General features: G+C 60.7%; 1 protein-coding gene across 7 annotated transcripts in view; it reads right to left on the bottom strand.

Moving 5' to 3' along the window:
- Nucleotides 1-20,646, bottom strand: part of ZNF469 (zinc finger protein 469) — a 285,469-nt gene that overhangs the window by 29,985 nt on the left and 234,838 nt on the right. Inside the window, exon 2 of one of the 7 annotated variants that reach the window (XM_082436883.1) lies at nucleotides 17,745-17,994. The exons of 5 other annotated variants lie outside the window; for them this stretch is intronic. The gene's annotated coding sequence lies outside the window, so the exon portion shown is untranslated. Of the gene's footprint in view, nucleotides 1-17,744; nucleotides 18,466-20,646 lie in introns of those variants that run through there. One more of the 7 variants, XM_082436884.1, reaches the window with a different exon arrangement.

The raw sequence follows: 20,646 nt of genomic DNA, 5'->3' as shown, positions 1-20,646 counted from the left end.
GATTCCCGGAACCCCTACTGGAGTGGGAAAATCCTTCACTACGGGTCAGAGAGGTTACTCCACGTGCCCCAGGTCACACAGCAGGCTGCATGGGCTGCAGAGAGGGCCGGCTGGGGGAGGCTAAGCAGACGGGGGGCAAGCTGAGCACTGTGGCCTTGAGCCAGGCCCCCACCCAGGCATGTTCCTGGCCTGAGGCTGGCCTGGGTTCCAGCAGGGACAGAAGCGTTCAGGCTCTCCTCCCGGGTGGCAGATGCCAGCGGCTGCCTGTCACTGCCCGTCACCTGACCACCCACAACGAGCAGGCGGGCCTCGCCCTTTCCAGATCCACTGCCAGCCGCCCGCCTGGTAAGGGTGGGGTCCCCTCCCTGGGGAGGGCAGGGCTGGCTGGTGGCGCGGCCCGCTAGATCCCCAGGACACTGGAAGGGGGGGCGGGGTCCCTTCCAGTGTGTGACAAGCAGGAGAACTTCATCCTCACTCTGAAGATAAGCCCAGAGGGGTTGAGACAGTTGCCCATGAACACACAGCCGACAAGCTGCAGGGCCCGGAGACCTGGGTTGGCCTCTGTCTGGCTGCATCCCTGGTGCCCCTCTCTCGCTGGGCCAGGCACCATCTCCTGCCAGGTGACTGTGGTGCCCCATCCCTGGTTTCCCTGGTGGCCCCTGCACTTCCCTCTCCCCAGAGCAGCCAGGGGGTCTCTGCAAGCACAGACGGGGCCATGTCCCCCCTGTAAATGCTCCACAGCATTGCTGGTATTGGAATCAAGTCCCACCCTGGCCCATAAGCCCCTGCACCATCGGGGCCTTGCCTCCTGGGCCTTCTAGAAAGCCTCGAGCTCACGCACACACATCGGGGCCTCTGCTTTGAGGTTCCCCGTGCCTGGAACGTTCCTCTTAGACCTTCCGTGTCGGCTGCCTGGGCTCTGGACCCCTCAGCTCAATGCACCTCCTTGGAGAGTCCGAACAGGAGTGATTCACCTTCAAGTCTGTGTCTCGTTGCTTGGGGCTCCTCCACCCCCTGAGTCCGTCTTTGCCCAGGCAGTGTGAGGGGCGGGGGACAGGGGTGCTGTGGGCTGAACTGTGTCCCCCGCCAAAGATATCACCAAGTCCCAACCCCTGGCACCTGTGAATGCAGCCTTATTTGGAAATAGGGTCTTTGTAGAGGTGATTGATTTAAGATGAGGTCATCCTAGGTTAGGGTAGCCCTAAATCCAGTGACACCATCCTTATAAGAGACAGGAAAGGAGAGACACAGACACGGAAGAGAGACCATGTGAAGATGGAGGCAGAGACTGGAGGGATCTGGCCACAAGCCAAGGACGCCTGGAGCCTCAGGAGCTGGAAGAGGCAGGAGGGACCCTCCCCCAGACCCTCCAGAGGGAGCGCGGCTTGACCAACTGTCCACTTCTCTGTGAACAGCCCACTCTGGCCGAAATGCTTGGGGTCACGCTGTCCCCCCTCCTCTCCACCCCAACATCCAATCCATCAGCAGCTCCCGTCGGCTCCACCTTCAACCACATCCAGGGTCTGACCTCCTCCTGGCATCTGCACTTCGGTGGCCCTGCTCCCACCTGCTGGACCACTGCGGTCACCTTCCTGCACCCGTCACCACCTCCCCATTGCCTTCTCCCAGCAGCTGCCAGAGCAAGACCCCTGCCCGGATCCCTCGCACACCCGACCCACGGCCTTCACCTCAGCCTCCTCTGCCCAGAGCCGGGCTCCCCAGACAGCCACGGATGTCTCATCTCTGGCCACAGGCTGGCCGCTCAGCGGGCACCTCTGACCACCGGGTCCACCTCAACACCTTGTCCCCAGGACTTGCTATCTCCTCGCCCTGCTTTATCCAGTTTTAATTTAAATTTCAGAGACTTCCGTGACTCTGCGCTCCCAATGCAGGGGGCCTGGGTTCAATCCCTGGTCAGGGAACTAGATCCCACCGCATGCTGCAACTAAGAGCCCACATGCCGCAACGAAGACCTCGCGCGTGGCAATGAAGATACCGCGTGCCGCAACTAAGACCCGGCACAGCCAAAGGAATAAATAAATAAGTAAATAAATATTAAAAAAATTTCATCATGTAGTGTATCATACGTAAAAAAGCACATATTTACATATATTCATAGAGCATACATGTGTATACAGCATATACGTGCGCGTACGTATGTGTACACACACACACACACATGCACACACAGCACGTAAGAGGGAGCACGCTGCCCTGAAGACCCCTGTGTCCCCACTGCCCCTGCGGGGCTTCCCCACGCGGGCAGGCCGCCAGCCTCCATCACAGACGCCAGTTTTGCCCGGGTGAGGTCTCGCGTTCCCCTCCTCTGTCCCCCACTCTGTTTGCCAGCATCCTGCCATCTCACGGCTAGCTCTGCGGCGTCCCCCAGGGCGCTGACATCGCACCTGCAGAGCTGCAGGGGGGGCGGGTGGGACTGAGCCACAGTGAGGTCGGGGACGTCCTTTCCCCGCACACTGACCTGAGCTCAGGGTTCCTGGGGGGACCTCCATGGACCGCACTCTGGGGGTCTCTGGAGGCACGACCCACGCTGTGGTCCTGGAAGGCGAAGCCCCCGTCCCCTCGCCTCCCTGCAGAGGGGCCCGAAGCAGAGGGCTGGCCAGGGAGGGGCCCTGGCCCCACGGGGTGCAGCCCGAATAACGCAGATATTCATCCCAGACAAGCCCTGGCTCTGTTGGCCTCCGAGGGCGGCGCTGGCGGAGACCCGAGGAACGTCCCTCCCTCCCCAGCCCTCTGGCTGTGTTCCTTTCATCAGTTGGAGAGAAGGAGGGAAGAAAGGAAGAAAGTGGAATACTTTGCAGGGACCGAAAAGGCACTGTGACCATGTGTGTCCTTGATGGCCACGGGGTGCCCCACCCGGGGAATCCTCTCCCTCTGGCCTTCGAGATTGTGGTGGGGGGGGGCCGGCCTTGAGCCAGCAAGGGTCTGCGGAGACTGGAGGGGACAAGGCCCGTCCAGGAAGCCTGTGTGAGCCAAACCCTGGGGACCGGAAGGGGGCCTGAGAGAGACACGGAGGAGCGAGAAGATTCCGGAAGGGCAGTGCTGTGCATAGAGTTGGTGCTAAACGAGCATCTGCTGGAATGACTTCTGGGGGGCTGGCAAAGCCGTTCTGAGCCCCCTGGAGTCTGTGACCCTGACCTCTCTTTAGGCCTGTCCCCTCACACGGGCCTGATGGCAACAGGCCTCTCCCTCTCTGTCCTCAAGCTTTAATTCCCCTTTGTTTCTGTAAAGCTTGTACTGCTGCTCCAGAAACGGACTAAAGGGGGCTTAGGAAAAATGATGCCTACACCACAGGTGGTCAAGACAGAAACCAAAAGCCAAAAACCACATGGGAGGTTCAAAGTAAGCTCCGCGCTTCCGGGCCACCAAGGCGAAAAGGGAACAAAGCACGGTGCGCTTCTCTCTTCCGTTATCTGACCAGAGGGAAACACACATCGTAAACAGTTTGCCTGCCACCCTGCTAATCAATCCCTACCTCCCAGCATCGTGGTGAGACTGAAAGAGAGGCCAGGTGTCATACGCCTGGCCCACAGCGTCTGCTCAGCGGCTGTAAATTCCCTCCTCTGCGTTACAGGTGAGGAAGCTGAGGCTAGAAAGGCACGAGGCTTTCGAGGTCACCGTGCAGCGAGCGAGTGCGGGAGGCCAGGTGCTGAGACAGGCAGCCAGCGCTCGTCCTCCGCTTTCCCTGCTGTGGGGGGAGGGGAGTCTCGGCCCAGGTGTTGCCTGTGTCTGACCGCGTGCCCAGCCGAGGTCTTGGAGCTGCCATGAGCCTGGAGGGGCAAATCACCAGGGCCAGTCTCTCCCCAAAGCATGCGTGGCAGCTCTGGGGGCCGTGGGCACAGGGACCTGCCACGCGTGGTCTGCCCTCCTAAGCCGCTGGGGGCTTCTCATCTCGCTAGGAGGGACCACTGGAGACCCAAATTGTTAGAGGGTCTTGAGCGGGGAGAACATAGAGTAGGGAAGGACGGGGCAGTGCATGCCTTTTGCCAGGAAGGTGACCCTCCAGGGGTGACGCCGACCCGGGGGTGGCCATGACCTGGGGTAACCCTGACCTGGGAGTGCTCTGGGATGAGGGGACCAGAGCCTCAGGGGCTGAAGGACATGCTTGCCATGGGCTCCAGCTGACGGGAGAGGAAGGGGAGGCAATGTGCTGTCCCACTCCCTGCCCAGCTGGCGTGTCCCCATGGTCGGTCCCCTGGCTGTCTCCCAGGCAGCGGGAGTGAGCCCCACTGCACGCACTAGAAAGCCAGACCCTGCCCTTGACTGGGGGCTCTGTAGCCTCCCCAATATGGGACCAGGGACCCCGCCCTGGCCATTGTCCGTAGGGGCAGGTGGGGTGAGCGGCAGCCCGAGGCAGGTGGACCCCAGAGAGAAGGGTCCTGGCCCCGCTCACGAGCTGGGGGTCCAGGCCAGTCAGCTCCCTCTCACGAGAGTGGGACCGAGGCCGTGTGGTGTTGCGGTCAGAGCACATGCACCACCATTTCCTTGCTCTGTGACTTCAGGCAACTGACCTAACCTCTCCGAGCCCCATTCAGCCACCTGTCAAAGGGTCTGACAATCGTCCCTACCTCACAGGGTCTGTGGGGTTACATCAGACAGTGTATGTAAAGCACTGAGCTCATTATATGCTTCAGTGAATGTAAACTATTATTTCGTTATTATTATTTTTGTATTAATTCACCTCTCCCATTGCCCGGAGGATGCACAGACAGGCCTGGATGTAAGAGATGAATTTAGATATTTTAAAAGTGATGTTAGGAAAACATCTCTCTGGGACCCCACTTCCCCATCAGAAAAATGGGTATGACACCACCAGCCCTGCCCACCCCCGGGGCTCCGCTGGGAGGGTGGTGTCTCGGCTGAACCGGTTCTCGAAGGCCTGGTGACTCCCTCCCAGTCTGTGCCCCTCCCCTGCCCCAAGTGTCCAGCAGATCGTGCCTGCCGCAAGGTTCCTGCCCAGGCAGGCTCTGAGGCAGGCAGTGTGCATGCGCGCATCTGTGTGCACACGCACGTGGGGAACTCTGGTGTGCACGCACATGTTCACGCACATGCACTGGCATACACACACCGGCAGCTCTGGGCCAGCCGCTTCTGCCCAGGGACACCGGCCCCCCAAGGCCCTGGCACCTGCCCGGCCGAGGCTGCCCGCTGCCTCCCGCTGGGGTCACAGAGGCTGGAGAGCGAAGGCTGGGCGCCATCCCGACAGGCTGGCCTCGGGCACCTGCAGGGGACGACTGATAGATGCCACCGCCTCCAAGCCTGTAGGCACAGCCTGTTGATCTTTTTTATCCCTAAAACAATGTGTTTATGCTAGTTTTAAGAAAAGATTGGAGGAAATAATAGAAAAGCAACCTGGCAGCCCAAAATGCCATCCATAGGACTCGGTCACCGTGTCACAGCCCCCAGGTGCCCTGGGGAGCCATCTTGGAGATTAACGGGGAGCCAGTGGGCTGCGGCTGAGACGCCCACCCTGTGCGGCCCCAACAAAGAAGCGAGGTCAACGGCGCACGCGCTGTAATCTGTCTCGTAAAAAGCAAACGGAAGCCGTCTAGGCACCGGACCCGTGCACACGGAGAGGATTCTGGAAGTTTGTGGAGGGGACTGGAGGGGACTGACAGGGCCTCGCCTGCTCACTTTTTAAACATCTGTGCCTGAGCTTCTGACACAGAGCAGAAATTGCTTTGATGATGAATGGAGTCCAAGAGGCACCTTCTGAGGAAGCCCGTCCCCCTCTGCTGAGCGCGAGATGCGGGTCCCCGGCCGTGGGGGATAGGGGATGCGGGATGTGAGGTGCTCCTCTGGGGGAGGGGGCTGCACCCCAGAGGCTCTGCAGGGCACCTTCAGGGAGGGGCAGGACCGCCCCCCCGCAGACCCGGAGGTGAGCAGCCATGCCGGCCCCTCTCCCCCACGCCACCCGAACACCCCCCACCCCCACCCCCCCGCTGAAACGCAGCTCTGGGCTCCACGCATGCGCAGTTTCCTGGCTGGTGTGTCCTCTGGCCAGGCCGGGCTGTCGCGGGGCCTGGCTGGGCACCATGGCTGGCGGTGGCAGTGAGCCAGCTCTGAAGCCCCGTGGAAAGTTGTCCCTGGCTCCTGCCACCTTCCAGCTTTTCACATCTCAGCTGCTTTTAATTAGTTTCCTTCAAAGTCCCCAACAGCAATTCAGCCACGTTAGCGCTCGCCAGCTGCCAAGATGTGTGTGTGCGCGCGCGCGCGCGTGCACCCCGCGCATCAGCTTTTGGCGGGGCGCGGGTGGGCGGGAGAAGAATGCAGGAACCATCTTGAGCTGTTAAAGTGCAGGGGCTTTTCTGCTTCTGCGGCCGAGAGCTGCGGGCTGGAGGGCGTTTGGGGCCTGGGCCGTGGGGCGGGCCGGCAGGGCTTGGATGGGCTGTCAACGGCCAGGACAGTGTGGCCACGCTGGGGCGGCTGGGAGGGGCTCGTCTTCACTGTCCGACACTCCAAACCTTGTCTGCATTTCCTGGGGGCCTGCAGGGCCCCACACACACTCTGCTCTGCTCCTGTTCATGCTACCGGGCTGGGGACCCAGGCCCACCCTCTCTCAGCCTCTCCCACCCAAGATCCCCTCCAGCCCCTGAGGTGCAGATGCAAATGCCCAAAGGGGCGGGGCGAGAACACAGGTGAGGTGGGTGCGCTGGGGGTGGGCAATAGGGAATGCCGGGGACCGTGGCCAGCGGGGGCTTCAGGCCCAGCTGACTGTTTCCTGGCGGCATGATGGGCCCAGTGTGGATGCTTCTCTTGGGTTTCCACCAGAAGCTTGGATATCCTTGTGGAGTTCTATGGTTTTAAAAACAGCTGGGGCCAACTAAATACACAAGGTGGATCTGACCCGGGGCTGCCAGTCTGCAATCCCCATCCTGCTTGTGGCCGCACCCGAGGTTCAGGACTTGATCCTTCTTGTTCTGCCTTACTTCTTCTCCTGGACCCTTCCTGCACCTGCAGATGTCACCTCTGTGGGTTTCCTCTGGGAAACCACCCTCCCCTCCACTGTGAGCGTGTGGTTCTGGTGGGGCTGACCCTCCCTTGTTCTATTAGACTGAATTCTGATGCCACTATTTGAGCACCTGGATCCAGCTATGCCTGAAGCTTGCCCTGCATAACCCAGTTATGTGAGCCAACAGAGTCTCCTTTTTACTTAACCTATTTTGAGTTGAGTTCTAGTCCCCTGTGGCTGAAAAGCATCCTGACCAATATAACCTCATGGGGGTGGGGGTGGGGCAGTCACAGGTGACCCTGCTGGGTGTCAGTTTTGTTTTGGGTTAGCCGCTGGCTCTCTGGAGGGGCCCGACGCGCCCAGTGATCTGCTCGTTACCTCTCTCCTCACTCGGCCACCCGGCCTCGCCTCTCTCTCCATGGTCTGAGCCTCCTTCCCACTGTCTCCCACCTGCCAGCTGAGAAGAAACGAACCACCCCTGAGTGCATTTGTTCACACACTGGCACATGCCTCCTGCCCTCCGTGGGCTGCGAAGCAGCATCCTGCACCAGAGATTTCCAAACTGTTCTTGTCCACACTCCCGGAGCCCCATAGCTTCTGAGGCCCAGCCCTCCTTCTCTCCCCCGAGAGGGCCTAAGGGGATGAGACCATAAGGGGATAGAGCGACAGGACGACCTCCGATTCGTTCTCATTTAGGTTAAAAAGGCAAATAACCCTTCACATCGGAAACTCACTAACACACCATTTGAAACGCCCCTGCTGCTGAGCGCCAGTTTGTCTGGCCTCTGAAGGGCTGACTGCTCTTCTTGAAGTCTTCACAGGCGAAATGACGCGGCATCTGGCATTTGCTTTAGAAAATGCAGCAAGAATAAGCATGGGGGCAGGTCACCAGGTGTTAGTAACCATCGCAGCGGGTGATGGGCAAGAGCTCGGGATGCCTTTCTTGCTACCTTTGTTTATATTTTAAAAAGTCCACCATAAAAACATGAAAACAGTTATCCTATAAAACAACTACCACCACAAAAGTTCCAACTGTTTTTCTAAGGATCCCAGAATTGCCAGGGAGCTTTGGGCCACATGACAGCATGTGGACACTGCACTGTCAGCTCCAGGAGGAAAGCTTTCTGGAGGGAGGGTCCCTCAGCACGGTGAGGGCAGTGGGCGGTCCCTTCTGGGCGTCTACGCAGACCAAGAGAATGTACGGTCCAAACTGGGCACCTGTGAGAGTGCAAGGGTAGTAAAAGAATCCAAGCTATTAATTCATAATAATTGCAAAATAGAAAGGGTCCCCGATCAAGATGATAAATAGAGATTCACACAGTAGAGAAGTGGGATGCACTCGAGGGGCACCTGTGCCTTGTTCTGGGGGCTGCTCCCCAAGCCCAGTGTGCCCTCCACAGGCAGCCTGCAAGCTCCCTGACCCCATCCGCCCCTCCCCCCCCTGCGTCTGGACCTTGTAAAAGTTGAGTGTCCTGATCTCTACGTATCTTCCACATATTTGAGCTCTGGTATGTATGGCTGGGTTGGCATTTATGGTCTTATCTTCCTAGGCTGAACTGGTCTTTTTATGGGGTCTTTCTGTTCCCCTCCGGTTGGTCAGATGAGAGAATCAGCAGAGCCCGGGGAAGCTTAACTGGCCATGTGACGCTGGGCGCACCCCGCCCCACCCCCCGCCCAGCTTGTTTCCCCACCAGGAAAATAGCCCGGCGAGGGTGACGAACTGCCAGTGGGCCTGCACGGACTAAGGGCCCCAGAGACAGCAGAGTGAGGCCATGAGGGCTCAGAGAAAGTGGTGAACACTGGAGGCCTGGGGCACAGGTGTGGACCCACGTGGACAGTGGAGGAGTCAGACTGTGACTGGGGGCCAGGCCCCACCGGGACGCCAAATGCCTGTCTCCACGGGAACCTTCGAACACTACACGTCCACACGGCATTCTCATCCCAGAATACTGTGCGTCGGAGAGTTTACCATCCTGCCGCGGGGCAGCATCTACTCCTGGTGCCCGGAGTCCTCCATCCACCTCTCCAGCTGTGTTACTCAGCCTCCTGAGCTGGATGGGAAGCTCCTGGAAGACACGGCCTAGTCTGAAGGGTTCACTCTTGTGTCTGCTGCTCGGCACAATGCCTGGCAAATGCAGTCATCCATCTACCCACCCATCCACCCACCATCTACCCACCCGTCATCCACCCATCCACCCACCCATCATCTATCCATCCACCCATCCATCCATCCATCCACCCATCCACCCACCCACCGTCCACCCACCATCCACCCATCCATTCATCGTCCACCCATCCATTCATCATCCACCCATCCATCCACCATCCATCCGTCCACCATCCATCCATCCACCATCCATCCATCCATGCACCCATCACCATCCACCCACCATCCATCCATCACCAGGACTAGAATTCTAGTCTTGGGGCCCTGAGTGCTGTACTTTACCTCCCAGCTCAAAGTAGGGCTGACGGTGCTGCAATGCTTTGGAGTAAGCAACTGCCCCCCTCCCCCACCAGGTGAACCCCCTCCCCCGAGAGAGGACCTGACATGATTGGCACTGGATGGCATGGGTGCCCGCAGCACAGACACCATCTGTGACACTGACAGCTCTGTTCCAAGGCTGGGAAGGGGACACGCCCTCCTTCTCCCCAGTGCTCACTCCTGGTCAGCTCTGTGATCCCATGGGGGGAGGGACCTTACGCAGCCACCTGGGGACTGGGTCCATTTTCTCCTTGAGCCTATGGAGGGTCCCAGAGCCTCGTGGGCCAAAGAGCCGGCAAGGGGCTGTGGGTGGGGGAGCCAGACCAGATCCAGGACATGGTCCATCCCTCTCCTCAGGGAGACGCTCCTGCATCTCCCAGAGGGAGACACTACCTTGCTGGCTCCGGGCCCCTTCCCATCCCCGTCCCATCCCTAGGCACCTTCCCTGGGCTGGCGCAGCCCCCAGCCGCAGTAACCCGCTGTGCTGGGGGTCCTTGAAGACCCTCCCGTGCCACCTGGAGAGCAGGGCACCTCTGCCTGTTATCAAGATGCCAACAGGCACAGACGGAGCCAGGGTGCGATACCAGCTCACCCTCAGCCTCTGACTGGGGTCCCTGCACTGTGGCCCCTAGCTGACCCGCAGCCGAGCCGGCCCCCCTGTTGCCTCTGCTTTGTTTTCACAGCTGAGAGGAGGGACTGATTGGAGAGGCTGGGTCCCAGGCCCCGAGGAGGCCGCTGGGTGCGGAGGTTCCAGAAAGCAGGCATCCGCGAAGTGCTTCCAGGAGCCACAGTGACCGCGGGACTGTGCTCCTTCCCGGCCAGCCTGGGTACAGTGCTCCTAGGAGAGCAGAAGTCACCCTCAAAGGCCTAAGTGTGGGCCCCTCTGCCAGCAGGTGCGGCCTCAGTTTCCCCATCTGGAGAATGGAGCCAATTTTCGAGCTGCCAGACCCCGGCGGAAGCTTGGGTCATGAGGGTGCTGAGGTTCAAAGGCTGCCGCAGGCTGGGGCAGCACCCAGGCTTGGGTGTGCGGACCCTGGAGGTCAGGCTCGTGCACTGGTGCCCCCGTCCCCTCCCACCATGAGGGCCAATGGCTCCGGGCTCCCCAGCGATGGCCACGACGGCAGGCGCTGACGGGAGCAGCTCACCTGGACCCTCCATTCACCCCAAGCTGCCACCTCCATCGCCTGGGCGGATTCTCACGCTGATCTGTGAGCAGGAACGATGACGTAAACCCCAGCTCCTCACTGAGGAAGCGAGGTCCAGAGAGGTGGGGAGCACTGTCTGGGGCCACCCTATGCTTGTGTCACGTAGAGCCTAGTGGGGCGGGGGACTGGAACGTGGCTCCCACCTCCTGGGTGTCCTGCCCCTGGGGTCCCAGTGCTCCTGCTGGCCTGTGGGCACGGTCCAGCCCTCCCACTCAGGTGGCCCTGGGCCCAGCCCTGGGGAAGGAACACCCGTGAGACAGGGCTGCCTGGCTGGGGTGTTCTGAGCTGGCCTCTGCCCAAACCACCAACCACCAGCCACATGAGCACAACCAGCTGGGACCAGCTGGCCTTCCGCCAACCCAGTGCTGCCCCCTGAGGGGCCGGGGCAGGACCAGCAGAAGCACTGCTGCCAACCTGCAGAATCATGAAAAGTGATAAACTGCAGTTGTGTGAATCCCCTAGGCTGGGGCTGCTTGTTACACAGCAGTGGGTAGCTGTAGTCCTCAAAATCTCTCAGCTTTAGCTTTCTTCTCTAAGTGGGGTGTTGAGTGGATTAAACAGGATGGTGCAACTCAAGCTCTCAGCACAGTAAGTGCAGACCAGTGACGGCTGTTGTAAATTTATCACCATCAGCTGTGTCCCAGGACCCATGAAAATGACTGTTTTCCTGTGGGAAAGCGACTTGGATCCCGCCTGACCGTCTGCTCACAACCCCTGTCCCAGACGCTCCGGGCTACTGCCAAGGATGCAGATCCAAGTTCATGTGCAGAACTCCTGTCTCCCTTCCTCGGGGTGCCGGCCAGCCCATCCTCCTCCCCAACGAACGCATCTTTGCACCCAGATGTGTCCTGAGCAGGGGGACCTCGGTGAGAGTGAGGGGAGGGCCCCGTGCCCCTCTCGCTCCCCCCCACGGTCACTGTAGGAGCCCCTCGGACTCCGCAGCGGGAGGGGCAGGGATCAAAGGCCTCATCCGAGGGAGGGGACACTCACTTCCTCCAGCACTGTCTTTATTTGCTGATAGAAAGCGCTTTCTGAGGACTCTGTTTTGTTTCCTCTGACTCAGCTTTGTCCAGTGTGCTGATGGAAGCGGCGCCGTCTGCCATGTGCCAACCCGGCCGGGACAGAGATGCCTCTGACCTATGCCCCAGGGCCCAGGAGCCCTAACACCCAGGGGCCCGCGCCCCAAACGGGAGGCTCGGGGGTGAGGGCCAGGTTCCTCTCTCGACTGTCACGCCCAGATGCCAGGATGCCGGGACGTCTGGAACAAGGGGTCTGAGGTCGTCTTAGCCTGGGGGTTTCCAACTTTTGTAGCCACTGAAACCTTGGTTCACGTCTAAAAGAAATCTCAGAGAGAATCTATCTATCCATCCATCCGCCATCTATCTGTCTCACACATACATACAGGATACCTATATAAATAAATATTCAGACTCATGTTTACTGACTTAGGAAGACGCACAGCCTTGCCCTCCCCCCCTCCTGAGAACCCTGAAATCTTCCCACCTCCCCCTGTCCTCACCCTCCCTTCCCCAGCAGCCGGGAGAGGGGCGGGCAGACCCTGTGATGAGGGACGGAGGATGGGGGGCGGGAAAGGCCCAGGCCATGAGACTGGGAGGGCCGCTCCCACCTCGGGTCCGGGGGTGGGCGCACGACACAGACCTGCCCGAGGGCGTCCTCAGGCCGTGGAGACCGCGGAGTCTCCGGGAGTCACGAATCCACCAAGGAGAGGCTTCCCAGGACCTTTTGCTGGGCTGGCGGGTGGGACAGAGGCCTGAGCCAGGGGGGTCTCTCTGCCCCCCTCAGGAGGGTCTCCCGTGAGGCCAGCGCAGCAAAGGCAGAGCCAAGCGGCTGAGAGGCCGCCTCGCAGGCATCGCCCGGGAACCTGACCATCCCAGGGCCCTCTCAACCCCGCACGCCAATCAGGAATCGTTCTGTCACTTGTACTCAAGAGAATCAATGCATAAGAATGCGGTCAAGCTAAAAGTGGGGTGACGAGGAGAAAGGACCCAGAGTGGGGTGTAAGACGGGAACGGAAAATGAGCGGACGGACAGCAGACATCCCTGCGAGTGACTCCGCCCGTGCGGGGGCCTGGGTGGAGGGGCCTCGGCCGGCAGCGAGATGACCAGCGTGGGCTGAGGCGGCAGAGTCCACCTGGGACGGCCCAGGGCCGTGGCCTTCGGGGACAGGTGTCCGGAGGGGAGGGACAGTCTCAAGGCAGTGAGTGCTCTTGGTGGTGGGGGCCATATGGTGGGACGGACAGACGGCCTCCTGAAACCGGCATCGGGGTTCCAACCCCTACCCCTTGCTGGGTGTGTGACCTCGGACAAGTCCCTGCAGCCTCGGAGCCTCAAATGGGAATTATAGTGTCTTAATATTACCTGCCCGGAGGGGTACAGTGAGAGGAACACCAATCATCTGGGCAAAATCCTAGCACGGTGCCTGGCACGTGGTACATGGAACGGCACAGGATCCCAGTAACCCAAACGTGCAACTTATATAACATTACACATATACTTACACACAATTAAATATTGAGTGTGATACACTGTATACAACACTATATAATATACATACAGTGTTATACATGTAACAATACATCACGTACAATAACCTGTGCACCTATGTGTCGTCTATGTGTCTACCTACCCACCTCCAGAGCTCCCTAACTGGCTGGCTGTAGTCACAGAGAAACTTCCTCCTTTCCGAAACTTCCTGAGGACCTGCCTGCAGCGTCTGTCCCAGGTAGAGGGGTCCCAGGGCTGAGCCAGTCCTGTGGGGGCTGCCTGAGCCAGCCTGAGGCTGCCCGGGCCGAGATGGCATCCAGGGGAGTAGGGAGGGGCTGGGCAGGAGCAGGTGCAAGGCAGGCCGAGAGGTTTGGGTGCCCGGGGTGGACCCGGCTGTCCGTGAGGACGGAGACCCCATGGAAATCACGACGCCGGGAGTCCCTGAGCCCTGAGGCCCCGAGGACACCGCGAGTCTCCTTCACTCACCCACTGGAGCCTGCATGTCCCCTGGCCTCCGGGGCCATGGACCCACCAGGCACAGCGGGGCTCCAGGACACGCCAGGCATGACCCGAGGGGGCTGGAATGGGAGCGCGACCCCCTCCCCCCCACCCCCAGGCTGCCCTGAGCGCACGCAGCCACGCTCCCCCTCGCCCCCCCACACCCGGCCTTCGAAGATGAGCCCAGAAGAATGTGAAATGGCGCTCTGGTCACTTTTACAGACGACACGTTGAGATGCTCGCTAGATAAAACACATCACGGAAGTTCACGCCACCTGCTGCTTTTCCTCGTGCAGCCACCAGAAAATCAGAAGCGGTCCCTGTGGCTTGCACCCCATTTCCCTCGACGGCACTGCTTTCTTGAGGTCCCATCGCTGCTCCACACTTCGGGGCCTGACAACCTCTCCTGAAGGCACGTGCCCGAGACGCCTGGTTGCCAGATGGCGCCCACTCCACCTTCTGGGGGAACAATGTCCGCTGCCGCACACCAGGCCTGGCCCGTGGCTGGCAAAGCCCCTGCAGACCGATTGCCGGCCATACAGGTCTGCACCCCTGTGCCAGGAGGCACAGCTGTGCCGCGGGGCGAGTGGGGAGACTGAGGGCCCAGGAGGGGACACACTGAGGACCCCAGGCTGGCTGACCCTTCCCGAGATCCTCGTCCTGCCCTACACGATGGGGTCCCCTGGGCCCTGCGGGGCTCAGCTCACAGCCACCTGAACACCAGCCTCAAGCTCTTGCTCAACAGGTCCCGGGCAACACGGCACAGGAGGCTTCGGGCCTGCACACACAGATTCAGCACCTACGAACAGCAGGCAGGCCCTTCCAGAGCCTCTGAGGCTTTAATTATTCCCCAGGCACCAGCCCGGCATAAACACAGCCTAGACATCCAAGAAAAGCACGCTGCCGGCACGGGGAGCCTTTCTCAGAGCGAGACGCAGCCGGGGCACTGGCCTGCCGGTGAGCTTGTTCAGATAACAATCGGATTCGGGGGCCCTGAGCTGACCCTGGAGCGGGCACGCTCCCGCTCGCCAGGAGCGACCACCCCGGCCAGGCCTGGAGGGCCGCCGGCTGCCTTTCTTCCGCTGGGAGGGCACTCCGGGGTGGGGAGCAGGAATGCATGTGGGCTGGTCCGAGTTTAGAATGTATTTATAGACGGCTGCCAGCCGAGTGGTACCCACGAGGTCAGCTTCCTGCCAGGCCCTGTGGCCAGATGTTTACTGAGATTGCAGAGACCGACCCACCCACGCACGCCCGGATTCATTCCACATCCATGCTCAGAGGCCGCTCCATGCTGGGGCCTGGCCAGACGCCGGGAGCTCAGAGAGGAGCTGGCACCGGGTGCCAGCACACCAGGGACTTGAGACATGGAACCACTGTGCGCAGAGCAGAATTAAGAAGGAGCAACAGAGGGGACGGGACTCATGCTCCCTTGGAAGGGAAGCCTTCTCAGAGGAAAGGCAGGGCAATGTTAGAGGTGGGTTTTGAAGGATGAATAGAAGTTTTCCATACATCCCAAAGAGAGAAAAATAGCATGTGTAAGGATATGGTGGTGAGCAAGGAAGTGGTGTGCGGGGTCACAGCTGCTGTCCAGCGTACCTAGAACATGGCATCTAGGGACAAAAAGATAAGGGCTTAAGAGGGTCTTGAACTTCAACGTGGATAAAGCCTTAAAGTCACCAGGGGAGCTTATGAAGATGCAGAGCCCAGGCCCTCCTCTAGCAGTTCTGATTCAGCAGACCTGGGTGAGACGGGAGTCTGCTCAAGGGTCACAAACCCCACCTTGAGAGACTGAGGCCCAGAGAAGGAAGTGCAGTCTGGAGAGGCTTCCTGGAGGAAGCAGGTGAGAAGGGTGAGGAGGGCTTGGATGGGGGAGGGGCCCTGTGCTAGGGGTGGGTGTCAGGGGTTCCTCAGCTGAAGGGCACCTGGAGACCAGCATTGCACGGCGGCCACGACCACACGCCAGACCTCAAGAACCTAAACTGCCTCACTGATTTTGTATTGATTCCATGTTGGAGTGATGGCCTTTTGGACATACTGTATTAAATATAATTAATTTCACCCGCTTCTTTTCTTGTTTTTAAATGTAGTTTCTAGAGCATTTAAACTTACCTGTGTACTTTGGTTATATCGTATTATATGTGTACATGCAATACTCATGACACAATGTCATACACGCACACAACACTCACATATGTGCACACAGGCACACACATGTGCATACCCACACGCACACAAGCACACTCACATGTACCCACACGTGTCACACACTCGTGTGCACACTCACCCAACACGTGCACACCCCACAATACACACAGGCACACGCTCACAGACACGCCCCCACACACGCACACCCCTGCTCCGACGGCTGCACACGGCCACAAGCTGCGACGAGGGCAGGCCCCGGTCTCGGGCTCCCTCGATCTGAAGGCAGCCCCGCACGGCAGGGGCGCAGGCAGCGAAGCTCCGGCCTCTCATGGGTTCTACAGGCCAGGAGGTGGGCCGGATGCGCTGGTGGCCTGACCTGCCCCTTGGCCGGGCCCAGGCCCTCGGGGTCCTGATGCCGGGGCCTGGCCTTCCCTCTGTGCCTCAGCTCCCCCGCCTGTAAAACGGCACCAGCGGGCCCGCTTCCCGGGGGACGGACCCCGGCACTGGCCGCCGCCCCGGCACCTGCCAAGTGCCCACCTTCCCATCGTGGTGCAGACCAGCCCGACAACTGAGCGGCAGTGTGACTGCTGGAGGGGGGCCCCGCACCCTGCAGCCCTGGCCAGGGCCCCACGAGGGCGTCACCCTCCCCGCGGCTGCTCTCACGTCGGTCCCCCGCGTCGGTCCCCGGGCCCCTGGGACAAAGAAGGCTGCGGTAAGAACCAGGGCGGGTCCGCATCCCTGCCCTGACTCTGAGCTGTGTGAGGGAGGCGGCCGCTTCACCTCGCCTTTTTCTCCCCAGGGCGGGGGCTGGCCGGGCCCGTGCTGCCTCCCGGCCTCCCCTGGTCCTGCTCTCCTCCTTCTAGGATCGGCCCCTGGAACACCTTCTTCCTCCCGGCCTCCCCTGATCCCGCCCAGACTCCCCCTTCGCACCCTTCCTGGAGTCGCTGCCCCCAGGAGGACGGAGGGGGTGGCCCGGTCACAGCAGCCCAGGCCTGGAGCACAGCCTGGCCGGGGCAGTCCCGCGCAGGTGACTGATTGCTAGACGCAGGCACGAAGCACAGAGGGAGCCCAGCACACAGGGGTGTCGCGCTGCGGCCGCCGGGGAGGACCCCGCCTCTTCCCAGTCTCCGCGCGTCACAGCTAAGGAAAAGCCAGCCTGCTGGGTCGGGGTACTGGGCCCCAGCGCCTCGCTCCCTGTGCTGTGCCCAAGCGTGACGTGCCTGGCGAGAGGCAGACTGGGAGTGCCCGGGGCAGGGCACGACCCTGGACGGAGCTGGAGGGCACACCTGGCCGCAGCCCTCGACCCCTCTGACTGCTCTCTGCTGGGTGGGCTTTGGGCAAGTGTTGTAACCTCTCTGGGGTGAGAACCGTGGACTCCGCTAGTTCCTGGGCTTGTCTTTTCTGATCGTGTGCTCTGGAACCACGGAAATCATCACGGAACAGGTTACGGGGCCCGCTCTGGGACGGACCTGAGCTACACTCCATAGGTCACCTGACCTCAGCAAGCGATGTTGGCATCTCCTGGGAACAGTGTCCGTTCAGAGCCAGTGTCCCTGAGTGATGTGCTTGGCCCCTCTCGGAGGGCACAGTCACCCTGGGGAGATACCTCTCGGGAAGGCTGGGGGAAGGGCAAGCAAGCACGCAGTTTTGGCAGAGCCGCGGGGTCTGGCCTCAAGGGGACCTGGCCCCCCTTTCCTTCAGGGGCGATGCCTCTGGGAGGGGCAGGGGCCAGAGGACAGAGCCTCCGGCAACACTGTCCTTAAAGACATGGCCTCGGGGTCATGACAGCCACTCTTTGCCTCCGTCTCCCCTTTGCGTCCAGGCAGAGGTTGAATCCGGGCCCCTCTTCCTGGCAAGTGACCCCAAGCCAGCGCCTCTGCCTCCCTGCCCCAGTTTCCTTGTCCTCAGAAAGAGGGTAAGGTCCCCATCCCCTTACCCACTGGCGGGAACGGGAAACGGTGCAGCTGGAGTGCGGAACGGTCCGGCGGCTCCTGGACAGGTTAGAGTGACCACGTGACTCCACGGATGTCTACCCACGAGAAACGAAAACACACGTCCACACAAACGCCTGTGCACGCGTGTTCACAGCAGAGGCATCACGCAGCTCAAGGGTGAAAGTGCCCGTGTCCATCGCAGACGATGGACACACACAGTGTGGTCGTCCACACGCTGGAATACTATTCAGCCTTAAAAAGGAACAAAGTCTCAATCCCGGCTGCAATGCAGATGAACCCGGCGAACGCCACGCCAAGTGAGGAGAGTCATGGAAAGAAAAACACTGTGGTTTCGCTCATGTGAAACGTCCAGAATAGGCAAATCCATAGAGAAAGAAAGTAGCTTAGCGGTTGCCAAGGCTGGGGGAGGGGCAGGAGTGACTGCCAGTGGGTACCAGGTTTCTTTTTGGGGTTATGAGAATGTTCTAGAACAAGACGGTGGTGACAGTTGCACAACCTTGTGAACACACTAAAAACCACTGGCGGCGTGTACACTTTAAAAGGGTGAATTTCATGATACATGAACTATATTTATATTTTTAAAAACAAGGTTCCTGCTGAGTAGGGCTGATGTAGGACACGAGACGCCCACCAGCCCGCAGCGCCGCAGCCTCCGCCAATGGGGCCACCTCCTCCAGTACCAGGACCTGGTCCTGGCTCCCTCGCCCCGTCTAGCCACGGCCGTGGCAATTCCCCACTGACCACCCCCCGGCCCTGCCCCTAGCCAGGAACCCAGTGAGACCCTGTTCTGCAGCGTCCCCAGAGGGCAGCGCCCGGCCGGCCACATGCAGGGCCCGGAGAAGCAGTCCCCGTTTACACATGGCCACCTTGGCCCGGCCACCCCGGAGGAATTCAGAAAATGCGATGGTCACATTCTGCAGGGCGGCGGGCCGGGCCTTCGGGAAGACTCAAGGGCCGCTCATGAATGTGGATTCTGTTTAGCTGCTGGCTGGGACGCCGGCCTGCGAGCAGCCCAGAGTCAGGACGGAGGCTGTTAGCAGACAGCCGGCTGCTGGCTCCCGCCTGCCTGCCCGCCAGGGGGCTGAAGACGGCACAGGAGGCTCTGCTCCCGGGGCCCTGTCCCATCCACCTGCTCTCACCTGTGTGGTCCCTCACTCCTCCCTCCCCCACGGGCTGCTGACTCTGGGTACAGGTGGGTGGCCGAGCCCAGGCCAGGCAGCTGCATGACGAGCACCGTGAAGGCCACCTCCCCTGGCCCTCTCTGTGACGCAAACTGGGGCCCCCAGGGGGCCACTGCCTAGTCACGGCCTCTGGGGAGGCTGAGCGGGCCTTGACCCAGGGCTCTGAGTTCCCCCCAAACCCGTTTCTCACTCGAGTGAGCCCGCGCCTACGTGGGAGGGTGAGAGCTGTGGGCGTGAGGCCCCCTCTGGGGGAGGCAAGGACGCTGGGCCGCCAGCTCCTGGGCGGCGGCGGGCCGTGGCGCCCTCTTGCTTCTAGCTCTGCGTGATGGGGAAGACAGGGCGGGGAGGGGGCCTGGACGACGGTGTCGGGGCCCAGGGTCCCCCAGGCTATCCCCGCATTCTGGAGGGAGCCCCCCTCCATCCTCAGGCTCTCCCCACGGTCATAAAGGGAGCTTATATTTGGAACTGTCCTTCAAAAAGCCAGCTTTATTTAGACAAGGATGTAATTCTAAGAGACCACTTCAATCCTGACAAGAACTGGGGTGAGTAATGAGCAGGAAACCTATAGTTTGACGCCGGGGTCACGGCCCCCAAAGTCCTGCCAGGGCAGACACCGATCTCACTTTCTGGTCACTGGGAGCCAGGCCGGGCGACCGCAGGCCGGCCGTGCGCAGGGGCGGGGCCGCGGGCGCTAAAGACCATCTGGAGGCAGGAACTCGCAGTGCAGGCCACAGCCAGGCCCGGCCCCCGCCTGCCACCCTGCCGCCTACCCTTCCCCAAGTTGGCCTGGCAGACCCAGTCCAAGGGGGCATCTGCAGGAGTGACGTGGACCCATGAGAAGGCTGAGGGGCCAAAGCGCTGGATAGCACCCGAGGAGGAAGGAGGGAATCCCAAGTCAGAAATGACAGAGGCCTCAGCCCTGCTGGAGGGCGGCTTCCAGGGTGCACACGCGACGGCACTGTGTACGCAGTCCTCACGAGCAAAGAAAGCAGCCCGTGCAGGGCATACACGGCTATGGTGGGGCCGCCACTCACGCTTCCAGGACCTTTGGGTGTGTAGGACAAGGCACCCCCAGGATGGACGCAGCCTGGGTGTGCGGAGGGAGGCCTGTTGAGCAGAGTACAGGCTCGGCGCCCTTGTGCACTGAACAACCTGCCCAACCATACAGGCTTACTTTTCTTTCCACCCAGGGAAATGGTGGGGCTGAGTGACGTACAAGATTGCAATCAGTCCTTGAGGACGGCGTCTGCCACCCCAGCCATGGCCACCAGGTGAAAGGTGAGGATAAACTAGCCCCAGGCAATTGCAAGGATGTCTCACAGAGCTCACCCCGCCCCCACCCTCCTCCCTCCACCAGGCTCAGTTCAGCCCCCAATTCCATCAGAGAACGAGGTTGGCAATAGAATCCTGAAAGTACCCCCGCCAGGGGTGCTGAGTGCACGGCACGGCTTGGCGGGGACAGAGCTCTGAGCACGGCATCACCTTCCTGTTCATGGGGGACAGTCTAGCGGGGGATGGGCAGGCCCACAGGTGATGACAGGTGGGATGCCAGAAGGACTGCGGGCCGAACAAAGGAAGGGGTGTCCTGATGGGGAAGGTGGGACGGTGGAGATGGGGGACAGGACGCCAGGTGTCCAGGCCGCGAGGTGGGAAGCAGGAGCCAGCATCCTGGATGCTGAATGGACCAGGAGGGCTGTCCGGG

The sequence above is a fragment of the Balaenoptera physalus genome, assembly GCF_965194825.1.
Source record: "Balaenoptera physalus genome assembly, chromosome: 19".
Lineage (NCBI taxonomy): Eukaryota > Metazoa > Chordata > Mammalia > Artiodactyla > Balaenopteridae > Balaenoptera > Balaenoptera physalus.
This window is presented reverse-complemented; position numbering and strand designations above follow the sequence as displayed.